The sequence below is a fragment of the Pinus tabuliformis genome, chromosome 9 (genome assembly GCF_031772625.1).
Source record: "Pinus tabuliformis cultivar Carrire ecotype Pingquan chromosome 9, CPIR1, whole genome shotgun sequence".
NCBI lineage: Eukaryota > Viridiplantae > Streptophyta > Pinopsida > Pinales > Pinaceae > Pinus > Pinus tabuliformis.
Window position 1 is genome coordinate 1,201,133,532 of NC_142307.1, and position 20,404 is coordinate 1,201,153,935.

Sequence of the window (20,404 nt, forward strand, 5' to 3'; positions counted from 1 at the left end):
GCTTATTGTTAAATATTGATAAATGTACAACTCCAAAGGAATGCTAGGATAACTTGGCCTTTCTATTTGGAAACGACAATGAATTTCATGATTTACACTTGGACATAGAGTTATCAACACTAGTACCTGATGAGAAAGCCTCTATTGAGGATTTTTTTCAAAATTTAGGTTATTGTTGGCACAATTAAAAGGATGTGGAAAAAATCACAAAACAAGTGTATATTTTTTGTCTTATTAAAACTAAAAGTTTGTTTTTAGGTTTTTCATCAACATTCTATTCTATCATGGATGGCCATGGAGATTCATTTAAAATGCTTAGTTTTGAGAAATTTTGTGATCACCTTACAAGAGAAAATTCTAAGCTAAAGCAACTAGATGTTCTTTCTAGTTCATCAAATCAGGTTACCTCCAAAGGTAAGCATAAAACCTAGTTCAAATAGAAAGATTTTGCTCAATCTTGTGATTCTCCCTCCAAGTCTCAACATAAGATTAAATCTTCCCTTCCAACTTACAAGTATGATGAATCTTTCTCCAAGACAAAGAATAAGAAGAACAAGTCAAGTGAATCGAGCACTTTTTTTGGCAATTTTGGGCACAAAGAAACAAAGTGTCGAGAAAAATTGGAAGTGTTAGATGAAGCCATGAAGAAGCACAATATTTTGACAAGTAAAGGGAATGCAGTATTTTCTCAAGCTCTATTTATATCTACAAATAGATAAATTTTTTATTTAGGTGCATCACATAATATGACTCGTTATCAAGACTTGCTTGCCTCCAAATCCTAAAGAAAAATATCACAAATTTTAGTTGGAGACTCCACTCAACTTGATTTCTTGGGGTGATGTACCATGGAGTTACCTTATAGGTACATCAATAAAGTACTTCTTTATTCATGTCATCTCTCCCAATTTATTATCCATCTATTTGATATGTCACTTCGGTGATGGGAAAATAGTAGATCTTTCTCCCAATCACATAGTTATTCATTAACTACATAATCTAGGAGTTGTTGTTTCTATTGGATAGATTGATCAGAATTCCATATTATACTTTTTGGTTTTTGTTTTTGAGCCTACCTTCTCTTCCTCTTTCATTTCTCATGCCGATTATTTTAGTATACTTTGGCATGAAAGTTTTGGACATCTAAACTACAAATATTTTCCACAAATGTGTATTTGCTAGAATATGGTTATTGGTATTCCAAGGGTTTTTTGCACTGATGGGGTTTGTGCAGGTTGTGTTCTTGGAAAACAACATCAATATCCCTATCCTAAAGGGAAATATTTACATGTTGCATCACCTCTTGAGTTGTGGCACAATGATTTGATTCCATTTCCAAATTTTTCTTTCTCAAGGGTTAAGTATGTAGTAACATTCATTGATGCTTTCTCATGGTAGTCTTGGGTGTAATTCCTTAGGTACAAGAGTGAATTATTTGAAAAATTTAAGACATTCAAATCCTTTGTTCAGAAGTAGTCATCTTGCTCCTTCAAGAAACTACACACTCATAATGCAGAGGAATATGTCAACCAAGCATTCAAAGGTTGGAGAGAATAAGGCATATACCATCAACACTATGTTCCCTACACCCCTCAACAAAATGGCCTTGTTAAAATGAAGAGCCAAACACTGAAGGAGATGGGAAATTGCATGATCTAGTGAAATAATATGGCACCAAGTGTGCAACTATGCAATGGTGTGTATGACAATTGATATTGCTTATATTATTATTAATGTTGCTAAATTCTCAACTACTATTAAATTCAAAGTGACCAATGGGATGTTTTCTTTTCTCTGCCAACTAACTCATAGGTTCTTTTATTTCTTGAATACATGTGGAATTTTATGTCCTTTAAATCCATCTCAATAATTATTCGCCTTCCTGTGTACTAACCAATTCCAAACCCAACGTTTGTGTTATACAATTTTTCAAATGGGTTCTTAAGGCTAGATTGTGTATTGGTAATAGGAAAATTATTTGTTCAAAATTGTTATTCAAGATACCTAAATTTATGTTTGAATTTAGTGGATACACATTTTATTCTTTGTAGGGAAAATGAAAATATGAATGTTTTATGATGTGTTTTTCACTATAGGTGATGCTACAAGTAATGAAAATTATGATTCCATTTTTCTAGAAGGATCTTAAGATGATTCATTTGAATTCATTTATCGTAAAAGCTACATTAGTCCTTAGTAGATTGCTTTTGATGTAAATGTTTTATTGATTCATACATCATCATCATAAGAATTCATCAAATGGAAAATGATGCCCAAGATAGTCAGTGACACCTTATGCCAAAAGGTTGAATAATTGCTTTTGGTAACATAGATACAAAATGTCACTCATTGGTCACTCACCAACCACTACCACCCTTTCCATTATTAGGTGCATCTGAGAAGATGATCCTCTTCCTCTTATTGAAAGTAGAAACCCAATTATTTATTATTTTTTCTATATTTCATCTTTTTGAAGACCATATAAGATTTTTTCCACATTGACTTAAAAAACTTATAAAATGATACTCTATAATTCAATCAAAAAATAACCATAGATGATATTATAAGTAGTGAGTAGTGAGGGTGTTACAATCATTTATGTCTCTAACCTATTTTTTTTGCTTCCTTTCTTTGCTTACTTGCAACAATTATAAGAATCAAGGCATGAAATTTAATTAAAAAATAAAATAAAATCAATTCCATTCATGTTACACACAAAATTTAATAATGAATGATCTAACCATGAAATACTAAAACAACACAAAGATTAGCTAGTAGGTGGAGCATTAAAATGTACAAGCTTCTCTAATGAAACATGTATTATAGGTTCGACTGTTGGAGCCACATTAGATGATGCAAGCAGGGATGAATGAGGGAAAACTAGTACAACCACAATGTATGAAATGGTGGGGGTTGCAATAGTGTAGATTGGTGTAGTAGTAATGGGAATTGCAATAGGTCACACTAGTGTAGCAATAATAGAAATTGTAATAAGTTGAATTAGTAGTGGTTGAAATATGGATGCAACCACTATGGATGGATAGGATGCAAAATGTGGTGGGGTTGGGAAGTGATAAACCCCCATGGGTTGTATGATCAATTGGAAGATGATGGTATCCGAAGAGTTTGGACAAGGTGATCAACGATTAATCCTACCTTATAGTCTAAGACAAATGATGTGCAAAATGGAAAAATGGAAATAGTGGTGACTTGACAAAAATGAACTAGCCTACATACACATTTATATTATTTTAATTAGTCTAAAAAATTGAAATTCAACTAAAATAAGTTAACAGATTCCACATTAAAACAAGATTTAACTTGACAAATGAAATGGGGTGGTCTTGGTTCATTACTTTCTCGTATAGTACCCTATAGAAACACAACAACATTGTTACAATTGATGTCTGATAAACAACTTGTAGAATCACAACAACTATCTTCATACTCATGTACATCATGCATTTCTAAGGTCCCTTGTATAGAAAAAAGAGTTTATGAAAAGTTGTCATTGTATGCTGGGAATGCTTGAAACAAGATAGTTAGAAGGATAGGTTTCCCAAAAGAAGACGAGTTGACATAATAATTTCATATAAACTTGATTATGTCCAAATTAACTTGAGATTTATTTGAATTCCTTAGTTAAATACTAACAATGAAATATTATGGCATTAGAGAATTCTTAATGGACAAATGTGTAATTTATTGTAATCATTATTTCAACTTGGTCATAAACAAAAGGGAAATAATGATGTCTAAGGTGTAATGCAACATGAGGTACACTTTGATCTCAATGATAGGGGTTTCTTCATTATGCACTTTGATAACAATAATGACTTGGAGATAGTTGTCACTAGAAAATGATGGTTCCTTTCACTTCTTTTTTTTGGAAGCTACTTTGTGATAAATTATTTGAGCTTTGGGGATTGCATTGGATAACTTGAAATTCATTAAAATTCCTTCAACTTAGGTGCTAGGTTGGAGCAAAATCTATAATGACAAATTCATCACTTCATTCAAGTCTAGATTTGAGGGGCCTCTATTATGATCATTTGTCCAAGATTTGTAGTCAATTTAAAAAAAAATGGTATACTAATTGGTGGGAAAAACCAAAAAGATGATAGAATATTTGTTGAGGGCTTAATACCCCATCAAACTCATTTGTAAACCAAGTTCAAGATTATTTGCTAGAGATCACCTTTTTAGTTAGTATGTGTACCTGCTAAATGTGGGAACCTCATAAGAGTTACTAGAAAATTGATAAGTGTATATTGCACTATCTTAGGGGCACCACTCACATGAGCATTGTCTCCTACATACATTTGTCTACCTTGTGACACTTGTTCTCTCTTGGTTTTGGACCAGTTTGTGGTTGTTCTAAGAGGTAACAAGGTGTTGTTCTCTCCTGAATAAAGCTAAATATACTAGCGCATCTCATGTTGTGAAACATCTTGTCAAGATATAAATTATACTTAAATAACTAGGTCCTGCTAAATAACCTTCTCCATCATAATTTCTATTAATTAGAATGAAAACAAGTTTATTTGAAATCCCCTGAATCATTAGAAATCCAAAAAATCCAAAAATATTATTAAGATTCAAAAATTTAAATACATTGCATTTGTCATTTCCATGTTCAAAGACAATTTGTGCAAGTGTTTGCATTGGCTTGTCGATATCTTCATCAAATAGCTCGTGGAGCCCACCTTCACAACAAGTTTATGAACAAGTATAATATAAGAAAGCTACCATGATTAGGGAAACATGAAGTGTGACAAATTTTATGTCTTTACTTCATGCCTCTCCATTCATTTTCAAGTAGTGGTGAGCTCATATGGTTATTCTTTGATTGGGGCTATTTGTAAATTCATTTATTAGTTTTTACTCATTTATTAGTTTAACCAATCTCATCCATATTAACTCCATAAGTGTCAAGAGTGATCAACTCTCTTGAGGTGCAACCCTCTTTTTAAACTAAAGAGAGATTTGATTCCTCTAAAAATTTGGTGGATCCAGAATTAAGAAGAATCTAGACTAACTTAATTATTAATTGTACAAAAATAAAAAAAATATTTTTTAATATAATTTGACTAAATCAAAATGTTATAATTATAATTATTTTGTTTTTTAAATTTTATTTTTATTTTTGTATAATTATAGAGAATCAAAACTTTTACATAACCAAACATGACAAAATAAGACAACATCTCTTTCACAATAGATTGGAAACACCTCTCAATACATCTTTTCCATACTAAACTGAAAGTCTCTCATTACAATATCCTTCCCGGCCATGACCCTATCCTTCCACATTGGTCCCACAGACCAGCAACCCATTTCCAATTTATCGCCGACATGATCCTCCGCAATTATGATACTCCACTGGCTTCTCACCACAGAGTTTAACAAGAAAAAGAGAGAATTGTGACTGTCAGTTACATGGAAAGCTTCGTGCTGCCGTGACTTTCAGAGCGCAGAGGAGAGTGAAGGAGACAGGGTGGGCGCGTGCAATGCCATTGTTTTCGAAATCTGGCAAAACGACAGTCAGAGCGGCAGGAGGTGACTTTCAGAAACTGGCTGCAGCACACATGAACGAACGAAGAGGTAACGTACCTCCTGGTGAATTGGAGAGACGTAGGGATGGACGATGGCGTAAACTTTATTCAGTTTGAAATGGGTGATATAAAAATTAATTATAATTTTATTCAATTTCACTCCACACATTTTTCATTTGATATTCGAACCCAATAAACATTGCCGACATGCATTAAGAGGCTGAGAGCGAAGCTTGTCCATTCTGTTCACCCTTAAATTCCTGCAAACAAACATACTTTGGTATAATGTTTGTACAATCTTGAAAGAACTTTGATATAATGCATATTTACATCCACTGCGTCCTCTGGTTTTGGTAAATGAATTCACTTTTATTAGCTTTTAAATGACGTCAATTTAGTTGTCTGATTGCTCTTGGTTAGGTGTTTCCTGTCCCTTTCGCTGTTCGATTCCATCAGATCTCGGTGGTGAATTATATATATATATATATATATATATAATATGGGTTTATGCAGGTATGAAATAAACTAATAGATGTTGGGAGTGAAGGTTGAAATTTCAATATAACAGGTTAGAAATCTTTCTAAGTAAATTACAATCCAAAATGTTTATTATACTTAAAAAAAACTGGTGTGTTCTAACTTATATTATATTTAAAAAAAATGGTGTAGTCTAATTTTCAGAAGAAATAGTTTTTTCAAGGCTATTTTTTTTTTGAGGTTAAAATTCAATTAAAATATGACAAAACAATTAAAAACTTGAGCACTAGGTTTTTAGGGTGTTTGAGTTTATTTATTTATTCAAAAATGTATTTTGAACAACAAAAAATCTTGAAACTGCATTATTGGATTTTGGTGAATTCCTGTGAAAAGGCTATTTCGTCTACCCAAAAAAAATAGTAAATTTATATAAAATAAAATAAATATTAATTGTATTAAAAATATTAAATATTAAATTAAAAAAAAAGAATCTTATTAATTTTTTTCTTTAAGTTTTCAAAGAGAGTGTAAGAATTTTTCTTTCACCTATTTTTGCTTCCATAGAAATTTGGCATATTTTTGCCTCCATAGTTTAGATAACTTAGAGTTATGACCCAAATTATAAATAAACAAAATTATAATATAATATGCTTTATTAAATTAGATATAACTAGCCTAGATTCATTTTCTCTAGATCTATCGAGCCTCCAGAGGAATCAAATCTCTTGAGATGCAAACCTCTTTTAAAGTGAAAAGAGCTTTGATCTCTCTCTGAGTTTGATAGATTCAGAGTTAAGATGGATCTAGGCTTGTTTGATTTGTTCCTTTAAATAGGCTATATTCTACATAAATACCATGGGTCAATACCATGGATTCTCAGGGGTGGCACGAGGGGGGGGAGGGGGAGGATTTTAATTAATCCCAATGGATTAGCTAAACTCAAGTTTGCATGGGGCTTGAGAAAGAAGACTAACAATGACGTGGAAATGTATGGCCTTCTTCAAAGATTATGTATTGCAAAAGATAAAGGAATAAATGATATGATTATCCTAGGAGATTTGCTAATCAAAAGTTTGTATCTCACAAAAGATGGCAACTCAAAGGATGATCCTCTCTCTTAGATCCTCCATCGAATCAGAGGTTTAGTGAAGTTTTTCCTCTCTAGAGAATTTTACCAAATCCTTGGAATAAATAATGTGCAGGCAGATTCAGAAGCAAACAAAGCTTGTTCAATGGAAGAAGGAAAGTTTGAAGTTAATGACAAAATTCGTCTTTGATCCATTCCCTAAGGCGTTATGATATTTAGATTTTGGATTTCTTCTCATCTTGTCCCTTTTTTGAATAATGGATTTGAAATTTTGGTCCTCGTCCCCCCTCCCTCTATTTTCTCTTCCCTCTCCCCTTTTCCTCTGATTTCTCCCTCTTCTTTTTAGGTCCCCGGCTCCATTCCCTATTCTCACTTCTCCATTTTCCTCTCGCCACTCCTGACCCCTCTTCTGGCTTCTCCCTATTCACCCTACCCTCTACCTCTCTCTACCCTCCTCTTCCTCCTTGTTCTGACCCCCTCTTGTCATTTTCATCCCCTCTTTCTAATATCATTAGTTAGGTTGTCTTTTCCACAATCTGATGTGCTATCTTCATTTATTATTCATGAAGGGTGACTTCTTTGGTTAATTTCTCCCCCCAGGAAATATATTAATGTGGCATCCATTGAAATTCGTCGCCATGCACATGATGTCTTCAGATCCTTGCATTCTTGCAAATATGATTATCCTCTACCAGATTCTTAGAATCACTGTCATCTCAAAAAGATGATGAATTCCCGTGGAGGCCATACAGGTGGCATTAATGGTAATATGATGATGCTCGTGTGGCAAGATAGGAATTGTGGTGTTAAATGGGCTTAAAAGCTAGCTCAAGATTCATTCATCAATGTGTCAATTATGAGCATTTTCTACTTGTTGACAGTGTTGGACCCGCCAACATGTCACGGGAGCTCCCCGGTAAGAAGTCCCAACTAGACCTCAGACTGTTTGGTGTAGGAGTCCCAACAGTGGGTCGTACAATATCACCTTGAATTCGGTTGTGCACAGAGGTAAGTAAGATGTCTGTGTTGGTAGCAAGGGTGTGACCAGCGCAGAAAACCAAGGAAGATGTATGGAGGGTTCTAGCACACATAATGGGGAATGAGTGCGCCCCTTAGAAACCTGTGGAAACATGTAGCTTGAAAGGGAACACACGAGAAAAGATACATCACAGGCTAGAAGGCAAGTTAGCCAATGGTCTAAAGTGATGGTTAAACCAACAACACATCTTAATAAGATTCATACATACATATATAGAAAGAGTCCATACATACATGCATAAGCAAACAACTACATATATCATTAGAGTAACCAAGATAATTGAAATATAATAACAACATATGCATGAAACGTGTTGCCTTTGTTATATTAACAAAGTGAAAGTTCCAATCATACATACAACCATGACCAACCACTAGTCCTGACAATGGAACATTACAGTCACTACCACTTTCTCCTCCAAAAGAGATATACTAGCTCTGCATTGTGGAGAAGCCAAGGCTTGTTACAATACACTCCAAGCTTTATCTAAGATACACCTATAGGACGCTTGGCTCCCAAAAGCTTGTACAATGAGTTATGAGGTTCTATAAATAGCAAAGGCCGGGGTGACCCTTGACATTCCCCTTTGTGACTCTTCACCTATCCTCATGACTCTTCAACTACTACATGACTATTACATTCTACTACTGACACTTGTTCTTTCACTTTTACAAGATGTTACATTACAATCTGCACATGTACCCATGTGAGACAAAATAGGCTTGAGTAAGCTATGCAAGACATCACTAAGACTCAGACAGCTGGGGGAAGACCAACTCTTCGACATCCTTACAATGATCGATCATGGCGAATCGATGCCAAGCTTGGTAGTCCATGATGGTGTCTGTGTACTCTGTGGTGACATCCTTATGGAAGCGAACTCTTGCCTCCGTTGCATCCGGGTACATTGTTTTGACTCCTCTGTCCAACTCATTTGATAACATGCACATCATTGTCTTGAGTGTAGTCGGGCTAGCGACATACTGATGCATATTGTCTACACTGATCCCCAAGTGTGTGCTAGTGGCTATGCACATCGACTCGTCGAAGTACATGTCTAGCTCTAGTCATATTTGGTTCTTTGTCTTTGCCTTGGTGAGTGTGCCAATGGATGGGATCGTATGTGTGAGAAAAATGACAGCCATGCTCCTAAACACATGTGCATGCGATCAACAGCACTGCTCACCATGTCTGCTCTGTTCCAGCTGCTAGGATGGGTCTATAACATATATGGGCATGGTTTCATCAGTCTGTGCATGTTGCGCCTCCTATTGTACCTGTTCTCATTGCGCTTCCTTCTCTCCATTGTGCAGATCTTATTTTCCCCTGAGTTTTTGCTTCAACTCCTGCAACTCCTTCTCTATTTCCTCGATCCTCTGTTTCTCTCTTTACTTTTGCACGGTCCTCTTGTCGCGCTCCCACCTTTTAGCCTCAATCTCCAAAGTTGTGTTCATCAAAATTGGATCTGCTTTGAACTTGAAGCTTTGCTCTCCCTCTACATTGTCAACAACCTTCCTCTTGCCTTTGTCATGTGCAGGTCTGCTACCCTTTGTTGCTATTGATGGTGATTGTCTCTGCGATGTCGCTGTCATTTCATCTTGATATTCGTGTCTGTGAACAACTTGGTTTTTTCATAGATAGGCAAGCTCATCGACACTCGCTCAACTACATCTCTAGTTGTGCTCTCAACAGTGTCCTTTGACCCTACTCCCTGGGAAGCCATTATACCTTTACTGCTAAGAGGCAGACGAACACCTGTGATACCTGGAGATATAGCAACACTCATGGTAAGAAATCTGTCAGTTAAAACCAAAACCAAATGGAGGACTGACATGAAACATACATGTTTGACTATCTGTGAAAATTGTGCAATTTTCACCGGGAGGCTAGGTCACTAACTACCAAAACTGCGTAAGGCAAAGTCCGAGCTGTCAGGAGGCTAACTGACTACTGGAACTACACAATGCATAGTCTAATATGGCCTATTGAGGATTGAAACTGTGCAATATGCAGTTTCATTTAGCAATGACATGCAAATCAACATACATACTGCATTGCGCAGTTTCTGGGGCCAACAAGGCACTGCATCCCAAAATTGTGCAATGCAAGCCTGGGGGCTAGTGTTGGGCCAAATTGGGCAATTTCTAGAGGGAAGGCAGAGCCTTCACTTTCAGAAATGCGCATTTTCTAGCTGGGCAAGGCAAGGTCTAGATCAAGGCAGCCTAGACCCGCCGACGGGCGATTGAAAACATGAGAATGTTGGAATGCATGGTGAGACTGAGTGTAAACAAGAGTGAATGATCATGCATGCAAATATTGAGTGCAGGATTTAGAAAGCATGTGTGTGAAGCGAGTCGCCACAATGATGACCGTGAGTGCAGAAACAGTGTCATTCATGCGACAGTAGTGAGATGCAATGAAAAACTAAAACAATGCTTCTACAAGATAACATGCATCAAAACAACAACAATCATTCATTGAAATCAAGAAAACAACACTTACACAAAGCGATATACAAAACTCAATAGAAACGCACCACAAGACATGAAATGTACACATACCCTGAAAAATCTGAGCTGAATGTGCCGAAGACTCCTAGATGCTATGTGGGATGTCTAGGCTGCAAGATCGATGTGAGGAGTGAGCTCTATAGCATCTGGTAAATGAGTTTTGATAAGATCGAGTTTATGAGCACATGCCACAAATCTAGGCAAAAGCGACACTTGGAGGAAGTTTCTAAAACAATCTTTTCATGTAACCTCCAACTGCTAAAAATAGATCCCTAAAATTTAGGGATGCCTTTTGCATGTTGTTTTTTTCTATTTCGAGAAAAGGAAACCCATGCATGCAAATAAGCATTGCTTAATCCCAGAGGGAACTGGTCAACCTTAAGGCACATGTAGTAGTTCGCAAGCTTGGGAAAGAGATTTGCGCAGTTTCTGGGCTGAGCAAGGTTAGTTGTGCCTTAGGCATTGTGCAATTTCTGGGGTCAGCAGGTCACTACATCCTATAATTGCGCAATTTCTGGGTTGAAGCCCAGTGTTGGGCTAGATTGCGCAATTCTCTGAGGGAGGGTTTCCTGGCTACATTCTGCAATTCTGGAGCTCAGAGGCAGCCCAACAAGGATTGCATAATTTTTGGAGGGAAGGTTGGTTCCCTCGCAGAATTACGCAATTTTCTGAGTGAACATCGCAGCCAGAAAATTAGCTAAGTCCGGAATGGCAGCCTGTGATGGGAGACAAACATGTTGAAATTCATAGGCTGACAAGCCAATGAAACTCAGCTAAAGCCTATGTACTTGATAGTGAAAGACATGCGGCTAAGGATGGTTGGTAGGGAGACTCCAAAACGAAGCTAAGGCAAAATTTTGGAGGGTGGTGGTAGCCCCTACGGTACTTGGTGACACACTGGTAGAACTCCAGCTCTCTGAATGAATCTTGTTTCGCGAAAATCAAGTGTAGCACCTCTGGAAGTATTGTTTAGTTCTCTGATCATCATGACTCCCACACTAGGTTGATTGAAAGATGTAGCACCTGCCATGCTCTTGGTCAGTCATCACACATTCCAAGCCAAGTCAACACAATTGTTTCGATTAGGATGAGGGGTATATTGGTACACAAGAAATATGATAGTCAGAGTTTAAGTTTCATCTCTGATGTTGCTCCGTTGCCAGGACGCCTAGACAGTACCTCGATGAATTCATGTAGGAACACAAGTATCGCTCTGCTTCCAGCGAGCCTGGTTAGTACCCCGGTGGAGTTACTTGCATCACTTCTCTGTGCAGGAAGCCTTTCTCTTCTTTCACCTTATTCATTTTTATTTTTTTTCAAAATTTTTCACATTTTCATTTTCATTTTTTTTCATTTTATAATTGTGCCTAGCACTTATTCATTTCGCAGGTGGAAGTGGGATATCGACTTATTGAGAGTAGAAGAGGTTGTTCCTTTAGAGAAGTATTTTTTATATACCTCTATCATACTTGTTAAGGTTTTCCCCCTCACCTTACTCTACTTAACTGAGCTAACAAGGGTTAACCCAAAACAACCGACTAGAGTAGGTGATACTAGTTAGCACGCAAGTGTTGGGTTTTCATCAAGGTTCACTTTGAACATAACATATTTTCCATTGGTGTATCATGGACTGAAGATAACAAGTTCTACATATAGAGACAAGACAACATACAACCAAGTATTGATAACTGCAGAAGTCCTATTGCACTTTACCCTTGCTTGTTTCAAGATTCATACACAATTTCATGCAAAACTAACATACAAACATAAAAAAGCAAACAAACAACTAAAGGAGTGAAGAGTAGAAGCAAAATGCAAAAGCAAAGCGAGTAAGAAAATAAGCAAGCAAGCAAACAAACACAAAAAGCAAGAAACAAACATGAATGCAAGCAAACAAAACAAAAAGCAAACACTACTCCTACTCCTAAGCTAATGGTGCATGGGCCTGATCATGTGAAGTGATATTTCCAATGCAGCCATCGGCATATTGGTCGACCCATGTTGGTGAAGGCATGGTTCGTGAATATCACAGTTGCGTGAAACAACAAACATTAAAGATATAACAATTAAGACAAACACACTCTGAGTTTAACTGCATCCACATAACATAAATGAGTATAAGCGCATGACAACAAATACATGGACTTACCATTGTGTTGTGCGACACATCATGTAGACATTAAACATACGCATTCTCTTAACTGTGACATGCAAGCAAATGAGAGAAACAAAGACAACTTGTGTCGCATATGTGTGCTTGTTGTGTAAGATTCCTCCAATGCATGAGTGATGGTATCTTGTAGTTCAAGTGGAGGAAGTGAAATCTGTGTGTGGGATTGATATTAAATGCATACAAATGAGTGATGAGGAGCCTCAGGTGTTTCAACAATTTCCTGACCGAAAGCAAACCCAACCTCAGGACAACGAGGGCCTGACATAACCATCAACTTGGGCTAAATTTCCTCGCATATCTGTGGGGATTTGACTTCGTTGACAGATAGATCATCATAAATAGGTGCCTTTGAAAATTCAATAGCGATATAATCAACATCGTGATAGAATATGGGAGTAAATGGATCACAACAACTATGATCATAAAAATCAATGATTTCATGGGCATCCTCACGATCAGATAAATCAAACAGAGGGGTAGATGAGAAGCAAGAATGTTAACCCTCTGCATTTCTAGAAAAAGTAGATGAAAAATCAAGTGGGTTTTCAATGAAGCATTTGTCTTCTTCGCTATCGAATGACGGACTAACATCCGATGTGTTCTGGAAATGATCAACAATGGGTGCATCCGTTGGTGGATTTACAAAAGGAAAATCAGAGATAGCAGAATCATTGAAGATGTCAGGAAAAAGCGGAGGAGGCGCAGACAAAAGGAGATCATCCTTCGTCACGGGTTGATGTTTAATTTCCTAGTCATACTCATCATAAATCACAGCGCAGGTTGGTTGTGCAACACCAACTCTGTCGATGGATTGACCCTCATTCACAACAGGTGTAGACTTCGGAGCGGAAGAACAAAAGACAATGAAATTCAGAGGATTAGCAAAACACAAGATGGAGGTTGTGGTAACAAATGCATGTGACAAACCATGGGCTTCGCAACCAAATCTGTGTGAAAATTGAGAGAAGTGATGCTGGGAGGATATGACAGTTGAACATATGTGTGTGCATGTTCTCCCACATCACTCTATGGTGGTGGAGTTGTTTGATGAGGGGAAGGCAGACAATCACTTTTGACAACGACTATGTTCGTCTGTGATTGCGCAACTCCATCACTGAAGTATGCTGAGTGGGGTTTGAAATTCAACTTCATCTTGGGATTGACTGATTTGTTAAGACAGTATTTGAATTTGTCCCAAGATATTGAAACATCATATGGTTTTTCGTAGCTTCAAACTTCAATACACGGAAGCACTGCCAAAAATCCATAGGCGATTCTTGCGGAGTCTTCCATTGCTTTAATAGTTTTTTTTCAAGATGTTCCGAATCAAAATGATGAAAAGTAGATTCAATGAGATCACAAAACTTCTCAAGTGAGTGCACACTGTCAGGTGGTAGGCTGCTGCACCATCATTGTAGGGATTCAGAAGTGTGCATGAAAGAAGAAAGTTGGCCTCTTCATCATAGAAGTCATATGCATCATCAATAAATGCATAGAAGTCTTGTAAGTACTCAGGCTAGGCCAGTTTGCCTTCACCATCATATGTGAATTCCAACAAGAGATCCAAAAAATACCTCGTGATTTCGAAATGTTCAGCATTAGAGAAACATCAAGGAGGGATGAGTCTAACAGTATCCATGATGGATATGTGAAGATTCAAAATAGGATGTGAGGACTCAACTTGTCATCTAGCCCTCCTTCTAGCACCAAAATGTTGATGTTATTGGACCCACCTACATGGTAGGGATCTCCCTAGTAAGAACTCCCAACTAGACCTTAGATCGTTTGGTGTACGAGTCCCAAAAGTGGGTTGTATGGTATCACCTTGACCGCAGTTGCATGCAGAGGTAAGTAGGATGTCCTTGTTGGTAGCAAAGGTGTGGCCAATGCAAAAAGCCAAGGGAGATGTATGGAGGGTTCTAACACACAGAATGGGGAATGAGTGCACCCCTTAGAAACCTGTGGAAACATGCAACTTGAAATGGGACACGCTAGCAAAGATACATCACAAGCTAGAAAGTAGGTTAGCCAACGATCCAAAGTGATGGTTATACCAACAACACATCTCAATAAGATTCATACATACATAAATAGAAAGAGTCCATACATGCATGCGTAAGCAAATAGCTAGATATATCATTATAGTAACCAAGAAATATGAAATACAATAACAACATATGCATGAAATGTGTTTGCTCTATTATATTTAGAAAGTGAAAGTTCCAATCATACATAAAACCGTGACCAACCACTAGTCCTGACAACGGAACATTACAGTCACTACCACCTACTCCTCTAAAGAGATATACTAGCTCTGCACTGTGGAGAAGCCAAGGCTCATTACAATACACTCCAAGCTTTCTCTAAGATACACCTATAGGAAGCTTGGATCCCAAAAGCCCGTACAATGGGTTACGAGGTTCTATAAATAGCAAAGGATGGGGTGACCCTTAACATTCCCCTTTGTGACTCTTCACCTACCCTCATGACTCTTCAACTACTACGTGACTATTACATTCTACTACTGACACTTGTTCTTTCACTTTTACAAGATGTTACATTGCAATATGCACATGTACCCATGTGAAAAAAAATAGGCTTGAGTAAGCTTGCAAGACATCACTAAGACTCATACAGTTGGGGGAAGACCAACTCTTTGACGTCGTTGTGATGATCGATGGTGGTGAATCGATGCCAATCTTGGTAGTCTGAGATGGTGTCCGTGTACTCTATGGTGACATCCTTATGGAAGTGAACTCTTGCCTAAGTTGCATCTGGGTACACTTCTTTGGCTCATTTGTCCAACTCATCTGATAACATGCGCATCATAGTCTTAAGTGCAGTTGGCCAACAACATATGGATGCATAGTGTCTACGTAAATCTCCAAGTGTGTGATGGTGGCTATGCGCATCTACTCGTCGAAGTACATGTCCATCTCTAGTCAGAAATGGTTCTTTGTCTTCGCCTCAGTGAGTGTGCCAATGGATGGGATCACATGTGTGTGCACAATGAAATCCATGATCTTGAACACTTGTGCATGCAATCGATATCACTGCTCACCCTATCTGCTCTGTGCCAGTAGCTCAGATGGGTCTATAACCTGTATGGGCACAATTTCATCAGTATGTGCATGTTTTGCCTCCTATTGTACTTGTTCCCACTACGCTTCCTTCTCTCCGTTGCAAAACTCATATTTTCCCCTGATTTTTCACTTCAACTCTTGCAACTCCTTCTCTATTTCCTCGATCCTTTATTTCTCTCTTTGCCTTTGTGCAGTCCTCTTGTCACGTTGTCACCTCTTAGCCTCAATATCCAATGTTTCTTTCATCACAAGTGGATCTGCTCTGAACTTGCAACTTTTCTCTGTCTCTGCGTTGTCAACAACCTTCCTCCTACCTTGTTCATGTGCAGGTCTGCTACCCTCTGTTGTTTCTCTCTGCAATGGCACTGTCATCTCATCCTGATATCCGTGTATATGAATAGCTTGGTGTCTTCATAGATAGGCAAGCTCATCGACACTTTCTCAACTGCATCTCCAGTTGCACTCTCAATGGTATCCTTTGACCCTGCTCCCTGTGAATCCATTGTACTTGTACTGTTGAGAGGTAGATGACCACCTGTGATACCTAGACACATAGCAACACTCATGGCAAGAAATATGTCAGTTAAAATGAAAACCAAATGGGGGACTGACATGTAACATACCTATGTGACTGTCTATGAAGATTGTGCAATTTTCACTGAGAGGCTAGATCACTGACTGCCAAAACTATGCAAGGCACAATCTGGGTTGTCAGGAGGCTAACTGACTACTGGAACTACACAATGCACAATCTAGTATGGCCTATTGAGGATTGAAACTGTGCAATGTGCAATTTTAGTCAGTAGTGACATGCAAATCAGCATACTGCATTGCGCAGTTTCTGGGCCAACAAGGCATTGCCTCCCAAAATTTCACAATGCAAGCCTAGAGGCTAGTGCTGGGCCAAATTTGCGTAATTTCTGGAAGGAAGGCAAAGCCTTCACTTTCAGAAATGTGCATTTGCCAGCTGGGCAAGGCAAGGTCCAGGTCAAGGTAGCCTAGACTGTTAGGCCCCTATACTACTAGTGTAACTCCTTATTGTTATTAGTACAACCCACTTATTATATCGATGTACCCATTTAGTGCCCATATTGTTAGTATTGTGCCCCATAGAAGCCCACTATTGTTATTATTATGCCCTTACATTATTATTATTATGTCGGCTCTGATTATGTTATGACCCCTTAGACTCCTATACATAGAAAGGAGGTATTTTCATTTGTATCATCGAAGAATTGTTCATTTATGTAATGTAAAGGAGGTTGCCCCCTTGAAGAGGCTGAATTATAAGGCGTTGATCTATCTTTTCTATCTTTTCTTGAGCTGGTTTCATAACATTTGGTATCAGAGCTTTGGATTCTAGGGTTTCGCTGCTCCAAATAGGTCATCGTGGCATTTTCGCTATAACTTTTTTTCTGTGAAGTTTTAGAAGTCACAAAAAAAACCCATTTGAGAAGCAATTGTGTTGAACCTTGGCTCCAAATTTTAGAGATTTTTGCACGATATTTTCAGAGATATGACTTGAGGAAGTTGGTATTTTTGCAGACTCCTGAATTACATTCAAAACAGGTGACCTGGGGAAAATCGTCATAACTTTCTCTCTGGGGATTGGATTGAAATTTCGTAAGAAGGTACAGAAAGAGGACATATTGTAGTTTCTTGTATGTGTGTTTCAGATCCAAAGGTCGAAACAGTGACACGTGGCACTTCATAAAAGTTCGCTCTTTTGGAAAGGTTTATAATCAGGTCATCTTGGGAGATTGTGCATAATTCTTCCTTAGAGAATCCAATTTGGATAAGATTGGTGGAATTGGAAAGAGGACACACAAGGCTACTATAGGTCGCAATTTCAGAACTTAAAGATCCGAAAGTACAGAGTTACAGTCGTTTCAAGGTCGACCTCCTAAAATCAAGAAAAAGCAAGATGAGGAAGTTTGATGGCAAGGATCCGGTAAATTGGATACTTCAGATGGAGCAATATTTTGATCTACATGGTGTACAACTATTACAGAAGGTATGTATTGCATCTTCATATTTAGAACCAGATCAATTTTTATGGTACAAAGGGCTTTGTTCTCGTAAACAACTTGTTACGTGATCAATTTTCACGGAGGAAATGATAGCACATTATGAGGATACAAAGAGCAACACCTTCTTTAGAGCAACACCACAACAATTGGAAAGAGTAAAAGGGCTTTTTGACATAGTGGAAAGAAAAATTATGGAAATAAGGAAGCGTACCCCTAACAACTATAAAGATGGAAGTGTTGTTTCTCCTAGCCTTCCACAACCTACAAGGGTTACACCACAACAATTGGAAGAAAAAAGAGAAAAAGGGCTTTGTTACAATTGTGATAGCAAATGCACTAAAGGTCATAAGTGTGCTGAGAAGAAATTATTTTACATAGAATATGAAGAGGAGGAAGAAAAGGATCAAGAAACATCAAAAGAAGAAGATATACGCCAGGACCCCACCCCAGAGAAAGAAGAAATGAATCAGACCATATCTTGTAAAGAATTGGCAAGAATTACCACTCCTCAAACTCTCAGATAGAAGGACATATCAAGAAGAAAAAGGTGCAAGAAGTGAAAGATCACATCGAGAAAGAAGAAACGAATCCAACTATATATTGTAACTCATTGTTCGAAATTACCACTCCTCAAACTATCAAGATAGAAGGACATATCAAGAAGAAAAATGTTCAAGAAGTGAAATATCACATCGAGCATCAAGAAATGAATCCGACCATATCTTGTAAAGGATTGGAAGAAATTACCACTCCTCAAACTCTAGAGATAGAAGGACATATCAAGAAGAAAATTGTTCAAGCAGTGAAAGATCACATCGAGAATCAACAACAGGTTCTCCAACTTTTAGAGGATAACGCCAAAGTAGAAAATATTCATGATCTTCTGATCATGTGTCTTCTGATCTTTGTCTTCCTAGATACCATACTTTGTTTTGTAATTGTCCGAATGTCTTGTTCTTTTGCTACTGCTGTACTTATGATGTTTTATGTTCCTTCTTCTTCTTCTTGTCAATCAGGTTCAAACTCTAATTGATCATCTTCCTACTGCTATCAATTTCCTCCACATGGATTGTTTCATCATTAGTTGCCACAATTCCTCAATCTCTTTTTCTAGTTCATCCTTGGACTGGTCTATATTCTACCACTTACATCTTCCTCTTTCTCTTTGTTTTGTATTGTTGTTGTTGTCTACTAACTCTTCAAACTACTGTTGGTTACTTCCACTTTGTAGCTATTGGTTTACTTTTTCTTCTTCTTTTGCTCTTGTTCCAACTTTTTCTTTGCTTACTATACTAACTGCCTCCCTTTCATCCTTACCCTCTTTCATGATTGTTTCTGTCTATACTGAATCATGACTTCTCAGCATTCTCTCCAGCAATTGAGCATCTCTATTCCATGGATTAAATTCTTCCACAGAATCTTCTTCTTTCATATTTATTTGGCTGCTCATCTGTGCCAAATTTCCTTCAGCATCTGCAACAAAACCTGCACTCAAAAAACACTTGTTAAAATAAAAAACATAAGGCTTATGTGCCTTATCTCTCCTTGGCAAAAATTCAGTTTGTTGCTCAGGTTCTTCCTCCTCTATCAGCACATCAGTATGTTGTTTTGAATTCTCAAAAGAATTCATGAGACTGTCAACTAGTCTCTCTTCCACATCATCCACTCTAATGATTTTTTCTTTCTCTTGCCCGCCATAGTGAACTTCTTCCTTTGTAATCACACTATCATACGTTGAATTTATCAGCAAATATTCCAGCAATGCAATTTCTTTGTGACACTTCATAAGTGTTTCATCATCACTTACGTTTCTTGCATTTATACACAAATTATTAGTTTGGAAATCATAAGGTCCAACAGTCTCAACTGTTGCTTCACATATCAGTTCTTCAAACTGAATTTCATCTCCTTCTTTCACAAGAAATTTCTCTTGTGTTGTCATATCTTCACACATCCATGCATTGTTAAGTTCTTTCTACTGCAATAAATCACTGCATCTCTCATTTAAGAGACACTCTCCATCCTCCTTTACTTCAGAGTTTTTATATTCTGAAAGATACTTCTTCATACTTCTAATAGATTCAACAGATTACTCATCCTCTGCAAAATACTCCTTTTTTAGTGTTCTTTCTCCCAAGGTTAAATCCTTTGCATAGGTTTCCTCCTTCTTAACATCCTTCAGTAGATGTCCTTCTTTTTCTCTGACTGTCTTAACAACTTCCACGGCTATTTCCAATGTGCCTATCATCATAGTGAACTGATGATCCTTTACTATGTTCTTAGCTAACATAGTCTCTTCTTCGAGTTTGCCTTTAATATCTTGTTGTTTACCTCCTCCAAGAGCTATCCTTGTCTCACCATCTGCATTAACATTTTCTTGTATTTGTTTTTCTATCAATAACATAATTAATCAAACTCATTTTATTACCTTTCTGAGACAATATTCTTTC